At 48.8% G+C, this 22,441-nt stretch overlaps 1 protein-coding gene across 2 annotated transcripts in view; it reads right to left on the bottom strand.

Moving 5' to 3' along the window:
- The window catches only part of LOC122464885 (angiopoietin-related protein 7-like), a 60,972-nt gene extending 43,195 nt beyond the window's left edge, over nucleotides 1-17,777 (bottom strand). Inside the window, exons 1-2 of one of the 2 annotated variants that reach the window (XM_043542053.1) lie at nucleotides 17,695-17,777; nucleotides 266-453 (exon numbers count right to left, since the gene is read on the bottom strand). The gene's annotated coding sequence lies outside the window, so the exon portion shown is untranslated. Of the gene's footprint in view, nucleotides 1-265; nucleotides 454-17,610 lie in introns of both variants that reach the window. The other variant, XM_043542054.1, reaches the window with a different exon arrangement.
- Nucleotides 17,778-22,441: the final 4,664 nt, after the last annotated feature.

The raw sequence follows: 22,441 nt of genomic DNA on the forward strand, positions 1-22,441 counted from the left end.
ATTAGCATTGCAGCATGGGCAGATATACCCCTGCTAGCACGGCTAAAAATAGCAGGGTAGATGTGGCGGCATGGGTTTCAGCACAGGCTGTACAAGCAGGCCAGGGTCCCTGGTTACATACTCCCATTGCTAGCCTGTGTCACCATTTCCATACGGCTATTTTAGCCATTCTAGCACAGGTATGCCTACCCCTGGCTCCAGTCACACCTCTGATCGCAATGTAGACACACCCGATTACTGTTCTGACTCCTTTCCCTCCAGTGACCTGAGTTTTATGCAGCTTGGATTTACACATTTCAAGCAAGGGGGACTTCCACCGCTTCCATTGAGAGAATCCTCCAGAGCTTTTGGCATATCCTGGCCTGGCAGGTCTTCTTTCTCATCAGCCTACGGGTCCTCTTGGCTCCCATTCCTGCCAGCAGGATGGAATCCCTCCACTGAATGGGGTGTGCACTGAAGGAAAGATGAAGAGCAGATTGTGTGTCTAGAGAAAAGTGAAAGGAAAACCCTGTGGAAATGGACCTGGGATATTATGCTGATGGGTGCTATAGAAACAGAGGTAAGAGTTTCCTTACCCTGCTATTCCCATCAATGTGAGATTGGCCAGCCTGGCAGCTTCTCCGATTGGAAACCCCAATCCTCTACCACTTCCTGTGATGGTTAGAAATGAGCGACATGGCCTTTAGAGCCAGCCCTGAGCCAAGGGAGGTGTGTAAATTGCACCACCTAGTGAGCAGCTTGTGTAAATCCAAAGCCTCTGACTACTCCGCTCCTTGCCCACCTGTCCAGGGAGGGAGGAATCAGGTACATCACAGGCATCTAGCACAGGGGGATAAGAGAGGGTTCATCTCTCCTCTGACTCCCTCGCTCAGGGGCATAGCGCAAGGCACAATCTAGCCCAACTCTTTTTTGCAGTTTGATCAAACACCAAATAGCCTCCCCCAATATTGCACCACCCTTACTCCTATGGAGAAGGACCGTACTCCTCGACTCATCTCACCAGAACTGTGGGTTGAAATTCAGAATTTCCATTCTGTGGGAAATTCCAGCATTTCAAACTGATCTTTTGTCCTGAATCAGGATGGAAAGTCAGATTTTTGACATTTCCCACAAAATGAAGTTTCCTGAGAGATCTGTTTTAGAAATCTCAGCTTCCAAGGCCAGGAGGTACATTTGTGGTCATCTGGTCTGACCTCCTGTTTAACACAGGGCAGAGAACTTCCCCACAATAATTCCTAGAGCAGATCTTTTAGAAAACCGCCTAATCTTGATTTAAAAATTGGAAGTGAAGAATCCACCAAAACCCTTGGTAAATTGTTCCAATGGGTAATTACTCTCGCTGCTTTGTGCCTTATTTCTAATCTGGTTTCAACTTCCAACCACTGAAACATACTTGTCTCTGCTAGATTGATGAGCCCATTATTAAATATTTGTTCCCCATTTAGGTACTTATAGACTGGGATCAAGTCACCCCTTTAATCTTCTCTTTATCAAGCTCCGTAGATTAAGCTCTTTGAGTCTCCCTCTTTAAGGCATTTTCTCTAATCCTTTAATCATTCTCATGGCTCTTCTCTGAACGCTCTACAATTTATCAACATCCTTCCTGATCTGTGGGCATCAGAACTGGACACAGTATTCCTACAGAGATAATATGACCTCTCTCCTCCTACTTGAGATTCATAGAATATCAGGCTTGGAAGGGACCTCAGGAGGTCATTTAGTCCAACCCCCTGCTCAAAGCAGGGCCAACACCAACTAAATCATCCCAGCCAGGGCTTTGTCAGGCCGGGCCAAAAAACCTCTAAGGAAGGAGATTCCACCACCTCCCTAGGTAACCCATTCCAGTGCTTCACCACCCTCCTAGTGAAAAAGTTTTTCCTAATATCCAATATTCCCCTGTTTATAAGTCCAGAATCACATTAGCTCTCTTGGCCACAGCGTCACCCTGGGAGCTCGTGTTCAAATGACCTTAAAGCACTTTGTTTCTACAAGGTTGAAGTGCATCATTTCTATAAAGTGAAAAGCCTTCATCTTGACTTTATCACTTCATGTTCTTCAATTTTGTAGAATCTGCATTTTCCAACGGCAAAGAAGTTCTGTTGGAAAATTTTCAGCCTGCTCTAGTTGGAGTAAGATACTAAAGTGGAGTAAGGGTGGCAGAATCCGGCTGCAAATAAATCCAGCACAGCTCATTAATGATCTTGTGGTATCATGCAAGACATCCCAGTCGTGCCGACAGCTAGAGCACGGTTTGCAACAGCAAGCAGGCACGCAGCAGCGCAGAATGGATTTCCAAGTCCAGCACGCTCATCACAGCTGAGGACCGAGCCCATGGCTTGTTTCAATAAAGATACAGTGTGTGTCTACACAGTGCCTTTCATCCAAGGACCTGAATGACAGCTCACTGGGTGACATGGGGGCTCAGCACCTCTGAAAATAAGGCTACTTCTCACTAGGTGCCCAACTTTAGGCATCCACGTCGGAAACCTTTGCTGTGTGACTATGGGCAATTCCCTTAGGCCAAACTGACAGCAGAGCTGGGAGGATTAACAGCAAATCTCCTAGATAATGGGCCCCACCAGTCTAGCAGAAAAATGTAGAACATGATCCAATGGCAGGAAATTGAAGCCAGGCCAACTGAGACTGGAAATACATGGCATATTTTTAACAATGGCAATCAACCATTGGAGCCACTGACCATGGGTTGTTGTGGATTCTTCACCAAAGCGAATTTCTAAATCGAGACTGGATGTTTTTCCTAAAAGTTCTGCTCTATTTTAACCAGAATTAAGTCAGGAAAGTCCTGTGGCCTGTGTCGTACCGGAAGTCAGACTAGATGATCACAATGGTCCCTTCTGGCCTTAGAATCTACGAATTTGTCTCCCTGCTAGACTCCGCGTTAGTGGACAGAGCCAATTCTCAGTCACCTGAGAGCAAAAAACAGACTAAGCTGAAAATCTGCCTTCACACAGTTTCTTGCGCCATGGCCAGAGTGCTCAGAAATGATCAGACGGGATTGTACCAGACTTTCCCCCCCAAAGAAATTTAGACCTCAAATCTGAGGAGCAGCACAAGAAACTTCAATCCAACGGGCACACTTTGTGAAACACGATCAGGGGCTTCGTGTGACAGTGCCTCCCATGTCATGGTATAACACCATGTCCTTGGGCAAGTCATTATCTGCAGGGATCGGACCCTTGATCACTGGTTCTAAGAGCTTGCACTCTATTACCCAAGCTAACAGATCCAGCTCCGGAAGCCCAAACCCAGCGGCAAACCCATAAATTGGTGGGTTACAACAGTGGTAGCAGAACACTCAAGAGAACGGATTAATAGAGGGGGGACTCATTTTCCCATCTCCTTGGGACCTGAAGTTACAGGGGCTTTCATTGGAACACAGCTCATCTTTCCACCAACTCCTGGCTAAGTGATGCTAACAGCTGCCCAATTCCTCTGGCATGGTTGAAGACCAGCCCCTATATGGTGTATGAATGGATACATCTATTTGCTCTAATGAAATCCATTCTCATCACCTTTCACTCAAATCCTAGACACTGAGTTCACCTTTTCAGGGCATTGTGGTCCTATGCAGCAAAGTCTTCGTGAAACCATTTAGGAGACATTCTGCCAATATATTTATATTTATAGATCGGCTCCTAAATGGATTTGGCCTCTCCTCCCTCCTACTCCTTTTTCTTTCATTTCTCTCCCCATTATGTTCCCGAAAGCTCGCCGCTATCATTAGTGTGCCCTGCATGAATGTGAGCGAGTGCCACATGGAAAAACCATGCTCCCAGCCCCGGCCACTGCATTCAATGCGCATGAAGTGGCATTTCACTCAAGGTTGCTCTTTGTGAAAGCTAAATGAATATGGTCCCGCTCAGCGGGTTCCTTCATGGGCGACTGCCCACTTGAGTCAAAGCCTCTTGAGTGAAACAAAACTAATATTTCTTCTTCCATCAATTACTCCCTAAGTTGTTTTGGGAGCATTTAGCAGAGAAGGGGTTGGGGCAGGGGGAGGAATCAGAGTAATGAGAGAGAATGAGCAGCAGATTGCCGGGGGAATAGTTTCCAGAGAAGAGTTAGAAAATGCTTCTGTAAAAGGGTCATGGTCAGGGTGAAACTAACATTTGCCCAGCTGCCTTGGTCAAAAAGGTCTTGTGTTTGCAATGTTCATATTGTTTTTACATTATTTTCCTGTGGGGGAGGCAATAGGAGGAGGTTGCCCAAATGGATCATGCCACCAGACCAGCACACAGGAGCAACCCTTTGAAGATAACTGGCCAGCATGTGCAGGGCAACCCTACAAGAATAAATCAGTGTGCACAGGTCAACCTGCGATACCAAACCAGAATGTGCATCCCCATTACAACGCTGTACACACAGCTCAGCTCTCATTATCCTGTTCCCACTGCATCAAAATCCAGCTTTGTTGCACTCTGACACCCTTCACAACTTAGCCCATCTCCACTTATCGACTATCATGTCACTCTGCCAATATCCCCTGCTCTGCCAGTGATGCCATCCCATCTCCGCCCAGTGTCTGTGCCTTCTTCCATACCGTCTCATGCATGGAACCCTCTCCCTCAAAATTAGACCATAAAGCCAGCACCTTGTCCTCCTTCAAATCCCTCTTCTATACTCACTTCTACCGTGGTAAATAGCCTGCAGGCATTACCAATGTCAATTATATTCACAGAAAGAAAAGAAGAACTCTTTAATTGCTCTGCTTCTAAATAACTTAAGTGATGGCACATCCACCACATCTGGAGAGGCTGGTGTCCACCCATCACATGCTATCTCTCTCAGGACTGTCCAGATGTTAGTGGCACAGTATCCTTTTCACATACCAGATGCAAGCTCTGCTTCTATGCTTTCCTCTGTCCACATGCTTCTAGAGAAGACAGGGCCCCATGTGGCTCCTGGTGCTGGCCTCATTCATGTTTGTTTTGTGCTCCGTTGAATCCAGTTCTTGCTGGGGTAATAACCAAAAAGCTCATCAGCTGGCGACCTTTTCATTTTTGATTTCCCCATATTAATTTCCTCTGGTTTGCATAGGTTCCCTTCACTTGCCCTGTCATCGCTGCTCTTTTGAGCAGGAACACCGACAGTTCACATCCACCCCCTGACTATCTTTGTCACTAACATCCCCAGAGAAAGAGACACACACAAGAGGAGGGGAAAGGAGGAAGGAAAATTACAAAACAAAAGCCTCTGCTAGCCTTGGGCTGGGATCCCTCTAGCTCTAAGCTAAACAGGGTTGGACGTGTTCAGTACTTAAATAAGGGACCTCTAAGGAAGCACCATGCTTCAGGAACCACTCTTAGCATGTCAGTAAGAAGTGCTCTGAGACAGGGATGAGCAAATGACCCAGCAGGCTAGAAAGGAACTCAGTGCTGGAATGTGGTGAGTGGTGCCCTGTGCTGACAGATGCCATCTAGAGGATTTACAAAACTGAAGTTGTATCCATGGATGATAGCTAAAGATCCCACGGTACTTTTCATAGGAGTACAGGCATTATCCCTAGTGTTTTGGCCCAACTTGAGCTAAAATTTCCTCTGCACTTTCAGTGCAAAGCGAAGAATCACTTCTCACGGCTAAAATATGCAGATGATGGGAGTCACATAAATAGCTTAGATACGCAATGAAATCTGGATCAGAATTCAGGTCCAACTCTGAACTTTCCCAAAGTCTGGAGTGGAGGTTATTGGACTTGGTGAAGTTTGGATTTGGATCCAGATCTCTAGCGCATTCTGACAGTCTTCTCCAAGTCTGCCTTCTACACGCTCAGCTCCTTGGAGGAGGGCTGTCTTTATTTCCATCTTGTCCCACTCCAAGCATGTTGTCAGCATTTCAGTGAGACACAGGAGAGTGTTTATTTCATTTCTGAGAACGCGGAATGGACGGTGCTATTGAAAAATAGGAAGCATTTCCATTTCTCTGCAACTCCACCACGTGGGACTTCTCAAATAGGCGGAGCAAAGCACTGGAACCTCTCCTGTAGGGGATGATCCTGTGGTTGCCCTGTGGCAAAATGGACAAGATGACCTAAGAGCTCTCACTTCTGTCGTTCTAGGACTTCTGTGTACCCTGAATAGCTCCTTCCGTTCGCTAATGTTAGACCTAAATCATTTGCGGTGAAGAAACGAACACCAAGAGGAAGTCTGAGGCTTTCAAAGGCCAATGGCAAATCCTTAACTGAGCAAATGTTAGTGGTCATCTGCTGGAACTATTCTGGGATTCCTGGGTAGACCTGCCGATGGCAACGTTTTACAAATATTAGGAAAAAAAAGTCAATACCCTCATGATAAGGGTGTTGCAGGCAGATACAGTTTTGGCTGGACACTCAAGGCATTCGTGGGTGTCTCAGGACAGGGAGTTTATCTCCATCAGTTACTAGGCCCCAGTTGTCTCCCAGGAGTCCTGGGTCATTCACAGCAATGAAGGGTGGGGCTGTGCTGTCTATATACTCCCCTGACTTGCAGCTGTCACTCATCCATCTACCTTATACAAGGTTCATAAACTGGATACTCAATTGCTGGTCCACACTTTGGTTCATTACAAAATATATTCGAGAGACCAAATAACCAGTATCATCAGTCAGGTTTACTAAAATCATAGAAGATTAGGGTTGGAAGAGACCTCAGGAGGTCATCTAGTCCACCCCCCACTCAAAGCAGGACCAAAACCAACTAAATCATCCCAGCCAGGGCTTTATCAAGCCGGGCCTTAAAAACCTCTAAGGAAGGAGATTCCACCACCTCCCTAGGTAACCCATTCCAGTGCTTCACCACCCTCCTAGTGAAATAGTGTTTCCTAATAGCCAACCTAAACCTCCCCCACTGCAACTTGAGACCATTGCTCCTTGTTCTGTCATCTTCCACCATTGAGAACAGTTGAACTCCACCCTCTTTGGAAGCCCCCCTTCCAGTTGAAGGCTGCTATCAAATCCCCCCTCACTTATCTCTTCTGCAGACTAAATAAGCCCAGTTCCCTCAGCCTCTCCTCATAGGCAGCTGGGGCCCATGACTTAATGATTTTCGTTGCCCTCCACTGGACTCTCTCCAATTTGTTCACATCCTTTCTGTAGTAGGGGCCCCAAAACTGGACACAATACTCCAGATGTAGCCTCACCGGTGCCAAACAGAGGGGAATAATCACTTCCCTCGATCTGCTGGCAACGCTCCTACTAATGCAGCCCAAAATGCCGTTAGCTTTCTTGGCAACAAGGGCACACTGTTGACTCATATCCAGCTTCTCGTCCACTGTAATCCCCAGGTCCTTTTCTGCAGAACTGCCACTTAGCCAGTCATTCCCCAGCCTCTAGCAGTGCATGGGATTTCTCCGTCCTAAGTGCAGGACTATACACTTGTCCTTGTTGAACCTCAGATTTCTTTTGGCTCAATCCTTCAATTTCTCTAGGTCGCTCTGGACCCTATCCTTACCCTCCAGTGTATCTACCTCTCCCCCCAGCTTAGTGTCATCTGCAAACTTGCTGAGGGTGCAATCCATCCCATCATCCAGATCATTAATGAAGATGTTGAAGAAAACCAGTCCCAGGACCAACGCCTGGGGCACTCTGCTTGATACTGGCTGCCAGCTAGACATGGAGCCATTGATCACTACCTGTTAATCCCGACGATCTGTCCATCTTATTGTCCATTCATCCAATCCATACTTCTTTAACTTGCTGGCAGAATACTGTGGAAGACTGTATCAAAAGCTTTGCTAAAGTCAAGATATATCATGTCAACTGGCTCTGTGGATACGGGGAAAGCAGTGATCTCATCCTAAACGGCAATCAGGTTGGTCAGGCATAACCTGCCCTCGTTGAATCCATGTTGACTGTTCCTGATCACTTTCCTTTCCTCCAAGTGCTTCAAAATGGATTCCTTGAGGACCTGCTCCAGGATTTTTCCAGCGACAGAGGTGAGGCTGACCAGTCTGTAGTTCCCCAGATTCTCCTTCTTCCCTTTTTTAAAGATGGGCACTACATTAGCCTTTTTCCCGTCATCCAGGACCTTCCCCAATCGCCACAAGTTTTCAGAGATAACGGCCAATGGCTCTGCTATCACATCAGCCAACTCCCTCAGCACCCTTGAATGCATTAGATCCGGGTTATTGCTATAACCCAGTAATAATATAGGAATCTAGGAAGCAGTCTTGTGCAGCATTGTTACATTCACCTTACGCAGAAGGTCCCCTCCCAAAATGATACCCCAATGCCATCTTTTTATACCTTACCTGTTTACAAGTAAAAGGTCCTGTGTACATCAGTTCAAACTTGATTCAGCCAATCAGTTTGCTACCTTGTTTTTCTGGTGCCATGGTGTATCCCTTCTTTCCTTGTTCTGAACACCTGCATTCCAGGTAACAAAGGGCATGAAGGCACCTCCTAGGATTGTACTAGGGTAGAAAATACATAGCTCTTGGCCTTTTCCTTTGGGACATTCCACTGTTAGCTTGAGAGAGTAACTACCTACTGGTTGCTATGGTAAAGCACTCAGATGTCCTGGTCCCAGGAGTCTTCCTATCTACTGGAGCCAAAGCTTACTTCAGCTAGTGCAAGTTATGGGATACTTGACATGGGTGGATAGAATTGTGGGGTGAGTATAAGACATTTGGTTAACATAACTTCCCGACACTTGTATTAATACTATTCCTAACTTATCTGTATTGGCTAACAATAGGGACAGAGATTAAAGAGAGGAGAGGAATGCAAGGAAGGAGTCTGGATAAAATCCATCCACAAAATAAACTCCACTCATGTGAGCTGCCAACATGAGATGCCAAATGGAACCGGGCAGCTCTCTGGGGCCCACGGGCAGCTCCTCAAGTGGGGTCTGACTATGCCCATGGGCTCTGCTGGGCTCCTTGGCCTTCAAGCCTTCTTGTGTGGGGCAGAAAAAAGAGGAACGTAAGACTGGAAGGGATCTCCTGGGTCAGTGAGTCCAGTCCCCTACTCTCCAGGCCACTCTGCCGATACAGCCCCTCATGAAGCTCCATCTTAAAGCCAGTTAGGTTGTTTGCCCCTGCTACCGCTATTGGGAGGCTTTTCCAGAACCTTTGTTCATAGCCAATTGATCCCCATTCGTTCCTGTGCCAGCACTGTCCTTTCGTTTTACTTGCCCTTCACCCTCCCTGGTATTTACCCCTCTAACATATTGAGGGAGGGGCATCAGATCCCTCCTCAGCCTTCACTTTTCTAGGCTAACCAAGCCAAGCTATTTGAGGGGATGTCTGCATTTGAGCTGGGAGGCACAAGTCTCAACGGGTGTAGATGTATTCATATTAGCTCCACTCAGGCTTGAGCCTAAAAAATGAACATCATTGTCCATGGCAGCATGGGCTAGCCACTCTGGCTAGCCACCCCAAGTACAATCCCACCTGACCCTCTGGCTACGTACACCCCACCCCACTGTGAACATACTGCTATTTCTTAGGCAGGACCTCAAGCAAAGCTAGCATGGGTATGTCTACACACATTGAGACTCTCACCTCCCATCTCAAATGCAGTCCTACCGTGTGTAAGATAGGTTCTCCAGTCCCCTGGTCATCCTAGCAGCCCTTCTCTGCACCTGTTCCAGCTGGATTCCAAGGAGAGACAGCTAAAATGGCACCAGAATGAGACTGGGGACCTGCGTTAACATCTCACTGAGAGGAAGGGGGCAGTTCACACCTGTCAGAGCTGCTGTTCCAGGCTCTCTGTGTAAGATAATGTCACAGCAAACCTGGTGGCTGAACTTTGTGACTTTGTCCTCACCCATAACTATTTCACATTTGGGGACAATGTATACCTTCAAATCAGCAGCACTGCTATGGGTACCCGCATGGCCCCACAGTATGCCAAGATTTTTATGGCTGACTTAGAACAACGCTTCCTCAGCTCTCGTCCCCTAATGCCCCTACTTTACTTGTGCTACATAGATGACATCTTCATCATCTGGACCCATGGAAAAGCAGCCCTTGAGGAATTCCACCATGATTTCAACAATTTCCATCCCAACATCAACCTCAGCCTGGACCAGTCCACACAAGAGATCCACTTCCTGGACACTACAGTGCTAATAAGTGATGGTCACATAAACACCACCCTATACCGGAAACCTACTGACCGCTATTCCTACCTACATGCCTCCAGCTTTCACCCAGACCACACCACATGATCCATCGTTTACAGCCATCCTCTACGATACCACCGCATTCGCTCCAACCCCTCAAACAGAGACAAACACCTACAAGATCTCTATCAAGCATTCTTACAACTACAATACCCACCTGCGGAAGTGAAGAAACAGATTGACAGAGCCAGAAGAGTTCCCAGAAGTCTCCTACTACAGGACAGGCCCAACAAAGAAAATAACAGAACGCCACTAGCCATCACCTTCAGCCCCCAACTAAAACCTCTCCAGCGCATCATCAAGGATCTACAACCTATCCTGAAGGACGACCCATCACTTTCACAAATCTTGGGAGACAGGCCAGTACTTGCCTACAGACAGCCCCCCAACCTGAAGTAAATACTCACCAGCAACCACACACCACACAACAGAACCACTAACCCAGGAACCTATCCTTGCAACAAAGCCCGTTGCCAACGGTGTCCACATATCTATTCAGGGGACACCATCATAGGGCCTAATCACATCAGCCACACTATCAGAGGCTCGTTCACCTGCACATCTACCAATGTGATATATGCCATCATGTGCCAGCAATGCCCCTCTGCCATGTACATTGGTCAAACTGGACAGTCTCTACGTAAAAGAATAAATAGACACAAATCAGATGTCAAGAATTATAACATTCATAAACCAGTCAGAGAACACTTCAATCTCTCTGGTCACTTGATTTCAGACCTAAAGGTCGCAATATTAGAACAAACGACTTCAAAAACAGACCCCAACGAGAGACTGCTGAATTGGAATTAATTTGCAAACTGGATACAATTAACTTAGGCTTGAATAGAGACTGGGAGTGGATGGGTCATTACACAGAGTAAAACTATTTCCCCATGTTTATTTCCCCCACTGCTCCTCGGACGTTCCTGTTAACTGCTGGAAATGGCCCACCTTGATTATCACTACAACAGGTTTCCCCCCCCCGCACCTCCCCGCTCTCCTGCTGGTATTAGCTCATCTTAAGTGATCACTCTCCTTACAGTGTGTATGGTAACACCCATTTTTTCATGTTCTCTGTGTATATAAATCTCCTCACTGTATTTTCCACTGAATGCATCCGATGCAGTGAGCTGTAGCTCACGAAAGCTTATGCTCAAATAAATTGGTTAGTCTCTAAGGTGCCACAAGTCCTCCTTTTCTTTTTGCGAATACAGACTAACACGGCTGCTACTCTGAAACCTGTCTCAGCATTGGTTACACTCAATTCACATCTTCAAGGTTTTATTCTCGCCCACAACAGCTAAAGACGTGTTTTAATGAGAGCTGCAATTCTGGAGAACAAGACAGTGGCTTCAGAGAGGAGCCCTGCTGGCTGTTGCTGAGTCCTGATCTTATCTAGGTCATGGGCTTTGATCGCCGTCCAACGAGCGAGTGTTGCAGGAACACGGAATCGGTCAAAGCTACCTCGGCTGATGTGGCAACTCCTGGCGTCGGACCAGGGCCCGTGCAACCACTAGGCGAACTAGGCGGTCACCTAGGGCACCAAGTGGTTGGGCGGGGGGGTGGAGCAGAGGTAAGCTGGGGCAGGGGGGCATGGGGAAGGCCACCTGCAGCAAGTAAGGGGGGGGGCGGGGGAGGAGGGCGCACAGGGGAACCACTCCCCGCCCCAGCTCACCTCTGCTCCGCCTCCTCCCCTGAGCACCGCCCCGCTCTGCTTCTCTCCTTCCCAGGCTTGTGCGCCAAACAGCTGATTGGTGCCGCAAGCCTGGGAGGCAGGAGAAGCGGCAGCGTGCTCGGGAAGGAGGCGGAGCACAGGTGAGCTGGGGCAGGGAGCTGCCATGGGGGGGGCACTGAGGGGGGGGTGGCGGAAGGTGGAAGTTTCGCCTGGGGTGTGAAACCTCCTTGCACTGGCCCTGCGTCGGACACCATCAGGTAGTCGAGGGACATCTATCTAGAACACAGTCACCGGACATCGGCAATACCAGGAGAGATCAGCTGGAGTGCCGAGGAGAAGCAAAAAATCAGAAAGTAACTTAAATACTTCCCTGATGGATTGTACTTTCTAAGGGACAACCTGCCCTAAATTCTCAACTACCGAGGGACAATCTTCACTCAGCGATATATTTTGCTTTCAACAACCAACTCCGTACCACTTTTCATGAGTTATGTACGTGAATACTTGGATGCTAATATCTAAACTGTATTGTTAAATTTATTCACCTACATTTGGGTTATTGCTGATTATGCACTATATGGATCTTATGACTTAAAACAAACTTTGTATTTGTGGATAATCTAAGCACTTCACCCAGATGTAGAGACTTTTCTTAACCTGTGTACTATACAATTTTTTTACATTAGCTTTAACAACATTTTTAAATCTAAGGGCTGGTCTACATTATAAGAGTTTCACGGCTGTAAGTATGGCCTTGTCTACATGAGAAAGCTTTACCAGCTACACCACTTCAGATACACAGGTATAAGAACTAAGTGGACACTCAAGAGTAGCTTTTTTCAGTTTCGCTTAAATCTCTTCCCAGGCAACATAAGCTACACTGAAAAGAGCCACTCTTCTACTGGAAGAAGAGCGCCCACATGGTGGGGGGGGTGGGTTATACTGGTATAATTCACACCATAGGTCTGGTCTACGCTATCAGAGGCTCGTTCACCTGCACATCTACCAATGTGATAGATGCCATCATGTGCCAGCAATGCCCCTCTGCCATGTACATTGGCCAAACCGGACAGTCTCTACGCAAAAGAATAAATGGACACAAATCAGACGTCAAGAATTATAACATTCAAAAACCAGTTGGAGAACACTTCAGTCTCTCTGGTCACTCGATTACAGACCTAAAAGTTGCAATATTACAATAAAAAGACTTCAAAAACAGACTCCAACGAGAGACTGCTGAATTGGAATTAATTTGCAAACTGGATACAATTAACTTAGGCTTGAATAGAGACTGGGAGTGGATGGGTCATTACACAGAGTAACAGGTTTCAGAGTAACAGCCGTGTTAGTCTGTATTCGCAAATAGAAAAGGAGTACTTGTGGCACCTTAGAGACTAACCAATTTATTTGAGCATGAGAGTAAAACTATTTCCCCATGTTTATTCCCCCCCAGTGTTCCTCAGACGTTCTTGACAACTGCTGGAAATGGCCCACCTTGATTATCACTACAAAACGTCCTGTCCCCCGCAGCTCTCCTGCTGGTAATAGCTCACCTTACCTGATCACTCTCATTACAGTGTGTATGGTAACACCCATGGTTTCATGTTCTGTGTATATAAATCTCCCCACTGTATTTTCCACTGAATGCATCCGATGACATGAGCTGTAGCTCATGAAAGCTTATGCTCAAATAAATTGGTTAGTCTGTAAGGTGCCACAAGTCCTCCTTTTCTTTACATTTAGATTGACATAGCTACATTGCTCAGGGGAATGAAAATTTCACACCGCTGAGCGCCATAACTATGCCGGCCTAACCCCAGGTATAGATGCAGGTGGGTCACCTGAAGATGGCTTCCATCCGACAGAGCAGCTACCTAGCTGCTCGGGGAGGTGGATTACCCATAGCAATGGAAAAACCATTGGAATGGAAAAATGATTGCTGTGCCACTATAATGCAGCCAACCCTACTCCTTATACCGGCACAACTTTCCCCATCAATTTACAATAGATCTAGTTAATCGGGTGCTAACCCCAGTGTAGATGCACTTAAACCGCTCTAAAGCTCGGGTGGATCATAGATTCCAAGGCCAGAAGGGACCATTGTGATCATCTAGTCCCACTCCCTGTATAACACAGGCCAGAGAATCTCCACAAAATCATTCTGAGAATAGATATTTTCGGAAACCATCCAGTCTTGATTTTAAAAAAAAAAAAAATCGCCAGTGATGGAGAACCCAAGGCCCTTCGTAAATTGTTCCAATGGTGAATGACTCACCGTTAAAATGTTGTGCCTTATTTCTAGTCTGAATTTGTCTAGTTTTAACTTCCAGCCATTTGACCCTGTTAGACCTTCCTCTGCTAGACTGAAAAGCCCGTTATTAGAGATTTGTTCCCAAGGTAGATACTTATAGACCAGTAGCTCTCAACCTTTCCAGACTACTGTACCCCCTTTCAAGGGTCTGATTGGTCTTGCGTACCCTGAGTTTCACCTCACTTAAAAACAACTTGCTTACAAAATCAGACATAAACACAGAAGTGTCATAGCACACTATGACTGCAAAATTGCTGACTTTCTCATTTTTACCATATAATTATAAAATAAATCAACTGGAATATAAATATTGTACTTACATTTCAGTGTATGGTATATAGAGTAGTATAAACAAGTCATTGTCTGTATGGAATTTTAGTTTGTACTGTCTTCGCTAGTGCTTTTTGTGTAGCCTGTTGTAACACTAGGCAAATATCTAGATGAGTTGATGTACCCCCTGGAAGACCTCTGCGTACCCCTAGAGGTACACGTACCCCTGGTTGAGAACCACTGCTATATACTATAATCAAGTCTCCCTTTAACCTTCTCTTTGTTAAACTAACAAGATTGAGCTCCTTGATTCTCTCAAAAGAAAGCATATTTTCTAATCCTTTAATCATTCGCATGGCTCTTCTCTGATCCCTCTCCAATTTATCAGCATCCTTCTTGAATGGTGGGCACCAGAACTGGACACAGGATTTCAGCAGTGGTCACACCAGTGTCAAATACAGAGGTAAAATAACCTCTCTACACCCATGCAAGAGTCCCCTGTTTATGCACCCGAGGACTGCATTAGCTCTTTTGGCCACAGCATCACACTGGGAGCTCATGTTCAGCTTTTCGGGCAGGGAACTGTGCAGCCAGTCAGGAGGGAGTGAGATGCGGGTCTCCGCCCAAGAGAAGCGACAGCTTGGAGGCCAGAAGCTTGAGAGTGGGTGCCCTCGCTGGACCACAGAGGAAGAATCCAGGTGCAATTGCCCTGCCCTGTGACACACCCGACCTCTACAAACTAATGTAACGAAGCTGCCTTTGGTGGGACACTGCTGAGAGTATCAATTCAGGACAAATTGCTTAGAGCAGGGCAGTTACAGCCCAAAGCTGGAGTTCCTTTACTATTAAGGCAACCCAAACCAGGCAGAGAGGACTTTGGTTTTGCCCGCCGATCTGTTTTGCTTGTATGACTTCTGGGTAGCCAGTGGGGTGTCTGGGGTTGCCTCTTTTCTTCATTTCACACGTGTTCTCTCAACTTAAAACTAAAACTAATTCCCGCTGGCAGCAAAGCAGTGCTTGCTGGGCTCCTGATCTCCACACGGCTTCCTCCCCATCTAAGCCACACTAAGCCCTCTTAGGGGCACGTGCTACGGGCAGGAAGATAATGACGGCACAGTAATCGGGGATTTGGTGCAGCGTGTGTGCTTGAGAGAGCGAGAGCAACAGGCAAACACATACACAACTTGGTTACGCTTGAAACGCTACAGGGCCGCAGCCGTGATGCTGCAGCGCTTCGGTGTAGACCCTCCTTACGCTGACGGAAGGGGTTCTCCCACCGGGGTGGGTCAGCCACCTCCGAGAGGGGGCAGCCAGCTGGACCGAACAGTTCTTCCCTCTAGCTAGTGCTGTCTACCCCAGGGGCTAGGTCACTTGAAATACATCGCTCGGGGGTGGGGATTTTTCACACCCCAGCGTGACAGAGGTGGGTCAACCAAGCTGTTTACTGCAGACAAGGCCTCGGAAAAAGTGACTGTAAAATATAGAACCAGGCAGCTTCCTATTTAGATGCTCTCAGGGCTCCTCGATCAAATGGGGTCATCTGCAAAGCAAGGCCCCAGTGCTGCAAATGGGAATGCTATCTCCACCTCCTGTGGTAATGCGGCTCCAGCTGTGGGACCAGGGGTGCCAGAACGGGGGGCAGGGGGCCATGGCACCCCTACACTTTGTATCGGCCCTAAGGACGACTGACGGTGGAGTGGGAGGGACCTTGGGGAGGGGGGAAGAGGCTGAGCGGGAACAGGGCCTCCTGGGGAAGGGGTGGCACAAGGGCAGGGGCTTGGGGAGAAGGAGAGGTGAGGAGGCAGGGCTTTGGGGGGAAGAAGTGGGGTGGGCCCCCAGGGAGACAGGTCAGCAGAAGGGTAGGCGTTCGGAGGGAAACAGACGGCGTGAGGGCTGGGGCTTGGCGGGGGCAATGCAGGGGTTGGGGCCACAGTTCGGGCGCCAGTGGCCCCCCACCGTTAGGAAGCTTCCGCGGCCGCTGTGTAGGAGCAGGGCCCAAAAGAAGATTTCTCTAACTACTACTGCTGCGAACATGCCCTGCGATCCGACCAAATGTAACCGACGTGCACATCCCGGGACAAAGGACGGAGGCTGGGCTTACAGGGTGGGGGGCTATCTCCTGCGAAGCACTGACTCTGGAAAAAGCTGGGGGGGGGGGGCGTGGTGGCTAATCAGCTGAACCGGAGCCCCCAGTGCCATGCTGTGGCCAAAAGGGCTCATGCGATCCTGGGACGTATAAACAGGGCAATCTCACGAAGAAGCAGAGAGAGGTTATTTGACCTCTGTATTTGGCACTGATGCAGCCGCTGCTGGAATCCTGTGTCCAGCTCTGGGGTCCACAGTTCAAAAAGGATATTGAACCACTGGAGAGGGGTCAGAGAAGAGTCACAACCACGATTAAAGGATTAGAAACGCGGCAGTATATTTTCGGGTACATCTGCACTGGAGCAGGAGGCAGAACGTCCAGCTCGGGGAGACATACTCGACCAACGCGCGTGAGGGTCAGTGCACTAAAAGGAGACAGGTAGCCCAGCTGCGGAGGTGGAATGGGGGCGCTACCCAGAACAGGTGGCTAGGTTTCAGATGGATCGCATGTGGAGTGTTAGCGTCTCCTGCTAGTCACACGGCCATGGCTTACACATCCAGCTTTAGCACACTTGCTCCATCGGAGCTGGCCAGCAGTGGTGCAGACATACCCACCGTGAATGTTTCAAAGAGCTCTATCTATTGAGCTTATCCAAGAGAAGGTTAAGGGGTGTGTGGTGGGGCTAGAACCTTGACGGCCCCGTAAGTCAAGTCTGTGTTCTAAACCCCTCTGTAGTTAGAGCGTGGCCCAAGGGTCAGAGTCCATCTAATTCCTCTCCTCTGGTGGGGCAATGCAGCCTAGTGGCCAGAGTCCGTACAATGCACCCCTAGGGCAGCACGGCCCAATGGCCAGAGTCCATCCAATTCCCCTCCTCTGGTGGGGCAATGTGGCCTAGCAGCCAGAGTCAATACAATTGCCCTAGAGGTCAGGGCAATGTGGCCTAAGTCAAAGAAGTAGGCCACCGCCTAGGGCCGGAGAGGTGGTAGGGGGACCCAGCCCCTCCATCTCCACCAGGTCCTGGCCCAGGGCTCCGTCAACAGTGAGCTTGGTCATCACCCAGTCAGCAGGGATCCTTCTGCAACACGCTGACCTTCTTCAGGTGCAAGGTACCACTCGCTACACCCCCCCCCCCCCGGCCACTTCCGACCATGGGTCCCGAAGCCAGGGTCTGTTTGCCGTCGGGGTCTCCAAGCTCCTTGGCTTGCTAGGACTCCAACTCCTGTAGACTCACTGTGGGTAACTGGTCTCTGGTCTGGGCCTCAGACTCTCTGGTTTCTGCAGTCAGGGGCTGGAGCCTCCACCAAGCGTCCTTCTTCCCCAGCAGTCAGCCCTGACTGAGCAGCTCTGCAGGCTTTTATACCCGACTTCCAGGTGGAGCATGCCCAGCAGAGCCTCAGGGGCGGGGCTTCTTCTGCTAGGAGGGAAGGTTTAACCCCCGCCATACCAGTGCGGGGCCGATCCGCCCCATCACAGGGTGACTTGATCCCAGTCTATAAATACCAACATGAAGAAAAGAAATTGAATAACAGAGGGTGCTTCACTCTAGCAGAGACAGGTATAATAAGATACAACGGCTGCACGCTGAAGCTAGAGACGTTCACATGAGAAATAAGGTGCAAATTGTAACTAGTGAGGGTAATTAACCCTTGCAGCAGTTTACCAAGGATTCGCCGTCACAGGAAAACTTTCTCTAAAAGATCTTCTCTAATTCAAACAGGAATTCATTCAGGGAAGGCCGGTGGCCCATGTTATGCAGGAGGTCAGGCTAGAGGTTCAGAGTCCTAGCTGGACTTAGAAGCTATAAGATATTTCCTTGTTACATTCTGCTTCAGGAGTTATTGACCCTTGCATTCCCATTTGGAGAGGCTACTCTTCTCTTCCTGTCCTAACCAGCTGCCTAGAAACAGCTGCCATGTTCCACCTCAGGGGTGGCTGCAGTTCAGTGGTGAGAAGTGATTTATTCTTCTGTGTAGTAAGGTAGCACCCAAAAACACCTGCCAGGCTCTGTGCCAGGGTGGTTTGGTTGGCCAGCAGGCCTAGCGGTCTGGCCCTCCCACCTCAGTCTGGCTTTCAGTTCAGTATGTCCCAGGCTCTCTGGATGAGATCCCTGCTGGACCGGAGTCTTTGCCAGTAACCCCTCGCCCTGCCCTTCTTGAGGCCCAAAGCTGGGGCTCTAGGGGTGGGGTAGGGATGCCTACAACCTTCTGGTGGCTTTGCCCCTGGTTCTACCTCCCTCTTGGGTAGAGACAAGAGTGTGGGGGGCGAGAATCCCCAGACCCCCTTCGTAGCAGTTGCTTCTTCTGCTGCTCCTCCAGGAAACAGCTTCTCTCTCCCCCCACCCCCTCCCTGAAGCTGCTGGAGCTTCCTTTATATTGGCCTTTCCCCCCGCACCCTCTTCCCCCGCACTAAGAGCATTGCTCTGCTGAGAGTGGGGCCTTCCAGGCCCAGTGCTGCTCCAGCCCCTCCTTCTCTCAGCCTTAGCAGGGGGTCTGAAAACCCCATCACGGGCTCTTTTTTCTGTAATGTGCCATTCAAACAGATCAGAGGATCTAGTCGCCGCTGTGACGCTGGCACCAGGTGCCAGCTCATGCCAAGGTCCCTCTCTCTCAGTGGCAGTCTGGCAAGTACCTCGCTGGAATCCGTCGGGCTCACCTATGCGCTAGGATTGTTACAATAGGTATGAGGACTGTAGGAATGTGCTTAGACTTCATTGAATGCATGTCAGTGGCTGCCTGCTTTAATCTCACTTACAGCCTCTCTACCCAATATTGTCAGGTAATATTTGAGCGGTTGTATTGTGAGCCTCTGTGACTGGAAATCACCGGATAGGAGAGAGACGCTAACTAGTGTGAAGTGCCGTGCTGCCCCAAAGGAAAGGGCCATTGACACCACACCAACTATTATGGGCCACTACAGGGGACAAAAAACGTTGCTCTGCTCTTCCCCGTCCTCTCCCCCTGCCCCGCACGGGAAGATAAGTCATGCAAGTGGATTCCTCCCATCAGCTGAGTTTTGCAGCTCAGAGCACGTGGCAAGAGGGGGGTGGTCAAAACCCCAGCCAGAAGGAACTGGGAACTGAACACCTCTGAGCTGCTTGGACTCCAGGAGGCCAGGTTTAGTAGGCAAAAGCAAGAGATCCCCAGTGCTTACCCCATATAGGGCTTGCTTATTTTGAAACTTAAGATGGTAACTCATTTATGTATATATGTTACCTGCTTTAAACTGCTGTAAACAACTCTCGTGTCCTTTTCCGATTGTGTCTTTATATAGTTTTTTGTAGGATTGGCTACAAGTGTTGTCTTTGGCGTGAGATCTAAGGCGCAATTGACCTGTGGTGAGTGACTGATCCTTTGGGACTGGGAGTAACCTATTTCTGTGACCCGTCTACCGCCCAGATACGCTCACCTGGGCAGTGAGATAGACCAAAGTGCCCAAGGAGACTCTCTGTGACTCCGTGTCAAAGCTGTGACAGTGCCAGAGGCATGTACACTGGATACTTAGTTGGTGAAATCTACATCTAGAAGTCACAGCCAATTTGGGGTTTGTGTCCTGCTTCCTAATCGTCTGCCCTGCGGCCGGCACTCACGCTCTCGAGCCACTGCAGGCAGCTTTCCAGCTGCCGGAGGGAGCTGCCAGTCTGCGGCTGGGTCGACACCACAATCACTGCGCTGCGGCTGAGCCGCTTCCCGCAGCGATGGAAGGAGGTTCCCCATCAGCCTAACCACGTCTACCCTGGGGATTAGGTTGGCTGAACTATGACAGTAAGGGCAACATCGCTACATTAATCTAATTTTTAAGTGTGGACCAGGCCTCAGACTCATATCTGCGTACAGCACTTTGGGAATTTTACATTTTGAGAAGAAAGGAATTAGATTACGCACATGTGAATTTTACATGGACAGAAAGAATAAAGCCCTTGGATAATATATGTGCTAAGTGCTGTTACAGACATTAATTAAGCCTCGCTGGGTAAATATTATATGCTATTATTAGAGATGGGGAAACTGAGGCAGGGAGAGGGGAAAGTGACTCACCCAAGGCCACACAGCTATACTGATCATGCTCTTAACCCTTTGCTCTTAAGTTTGCATTATATTTCCCCCTTGATTGCGTACAATTATCACCTCTTTCAGAAGAGAAACCAGCACTGTATTTCCAGGATAAGTCCATGTCTGCACATACCGTGCTGCAGCTGGACCAACACAGCTGCACCACTGCAGGGCGTCTGGTAAAGATGCTCTGTGCCGACAGGCGAGAGCGTTCCCATCCGCGTTAAAAACCCACCCCCGCGAGCGGCATAAGTTGTGTTGGTGGGAGAAGCTCTAGGCAGTAGGGTAGCCAGAGCCTTCGTCTCACAAGCAAGTGTCCACACAATGACAATTTGTGAACGACAGGAGGCATGTGAAGAAGCATCCACTAGGGGCATCAATAATAAAGGGTCAAAAGGGCCGTTATTCCTAGTTTTGGGCAACGGTTTTCACACAACTTTTTTTGGCCAAAAACCACCGCTTCATGACACTAAAGCATTTCTCTAATTCACGGTGCTTTCGGTGGCTCACTCGGCGCACAGGAAAAAAATCCATTCCTTGCCCAGCTGCAATTAGTCCTCTGCTCAGCGCTGTGGCCTACCTTCGCGGTCAGAGACATTGACCCAGGCTACGAATGGCTGCTCCCAGGGATAGCGACGAGCTTGGATTTTAGCTTCCAAGAAGAGAGAGCTGAAACTCTGAGAAAACCTTGTTGCAATTAAGAAAGGTCACAGAAGTAATTGGTTTCAGAGTAGCAGCCGTGCTGGTCTGTATCCGCAAAAAGAAAAGGAGGACTTGTGGCACCTTAGAGACTAACAAATTTATTTGAGCATAAGCTTTCATGAGCTACAGCTCACTGCATCGGATGCATGCAGTGGAAAATACAGTGGGGAGATTTTATATACACAGAGAACATGAAACAATGGGTGTTACCATACACACTACAAAAGGGTTTTTCTCCCCCCTACCAGCAGGAGGTGCCACAAGTCCTCCTTTTCTTTTTGCAAATACAAACTAACAGGGCAGCTACTCTGAAACCAGGTAAGGCGAGCTATTACCAGCAGGAGAGCAGAGGCGGAGGGGGGAAACTTTTGTAGTGATAATCAAGGTGGGCCATTTCCAGCACTTTACAAGAACAGTAGGAGGGGAAATAAACATGGGGAAATAGTTTTACTTTGTGTAATGACACATCCACTCCCAGTCTTTATGTAAGCGGGGGAACAGTCCCGCTCTTGTAGGGAACTTTCCTTGCTTCTGCACTACCCCGGTGAAGTGGGCTAGCGAAAGGACCTGAGTCCTCGCTCCCACTTCCTTTACCCAGTGGCCTCCCTGCCCTTGAGGACTCCCCTTCCACTCTCCTGTCTGGCAGAGTCCTCGTAACCCCAGCAAGGCTGGGCCCAGGATTCCTGGGGGGCTCGACCCCCAACCCTGCTGTGGTCACCTAGCACAGGGGCTAGGGTGTCCCCATTATGGGGTACTCTCTCTGCACTGGGCACTTCTCTGACCCACTGACCATTACACACAAGTTAAAGCAAATGCAAGTTATTTAATCAACAATTAATTTTAAAAAGAATAAGGAATAATGGGAAATGTTAAAGGAAACATCACCCCACTCTGCAGCAGGGAACACCACAAACAGTGTCCCTGGAACATCAGGGCAGTTCACAGTCTGCTCCTTGTAAGCCCCAGGCCTTCTTCTCCGGCCCTGACTGTGCTGCAGGGATGCTGTAGGTGGTGGCCACAGGCTCTCAGGCTCTAAGTGGCAGGACCCTTCTCCCCAGTGTCGCCCCCGCCCTGTCGGGGTTACGATCCAAGCCTGGCCTGCAGAGCCTCTTGGCTGAGGCATCTCCCTGTGCTGGGCCCGCTGCCCAGGGTCCCCCTCGGTCTCTCCAGCTGCTCACCGCACCCAGCTCCAGACGGCTCCAGCCCCAGCTCCACCACTCGGTCTCT

This window comes from Chelonia mydas, chromosome 3, assembly GCF_015237465.2.
Source record: "Chelonia mydas isolate rCheMyd1 chromosome 3, rCheMyd1.pri.v2, whole genome shotgun sequence".
Lineage (NCBI taxonomy): Eukaryota > Metazoa > Chordata > Testudines > Cheloniidae > Chelonia > Chelonia mydas.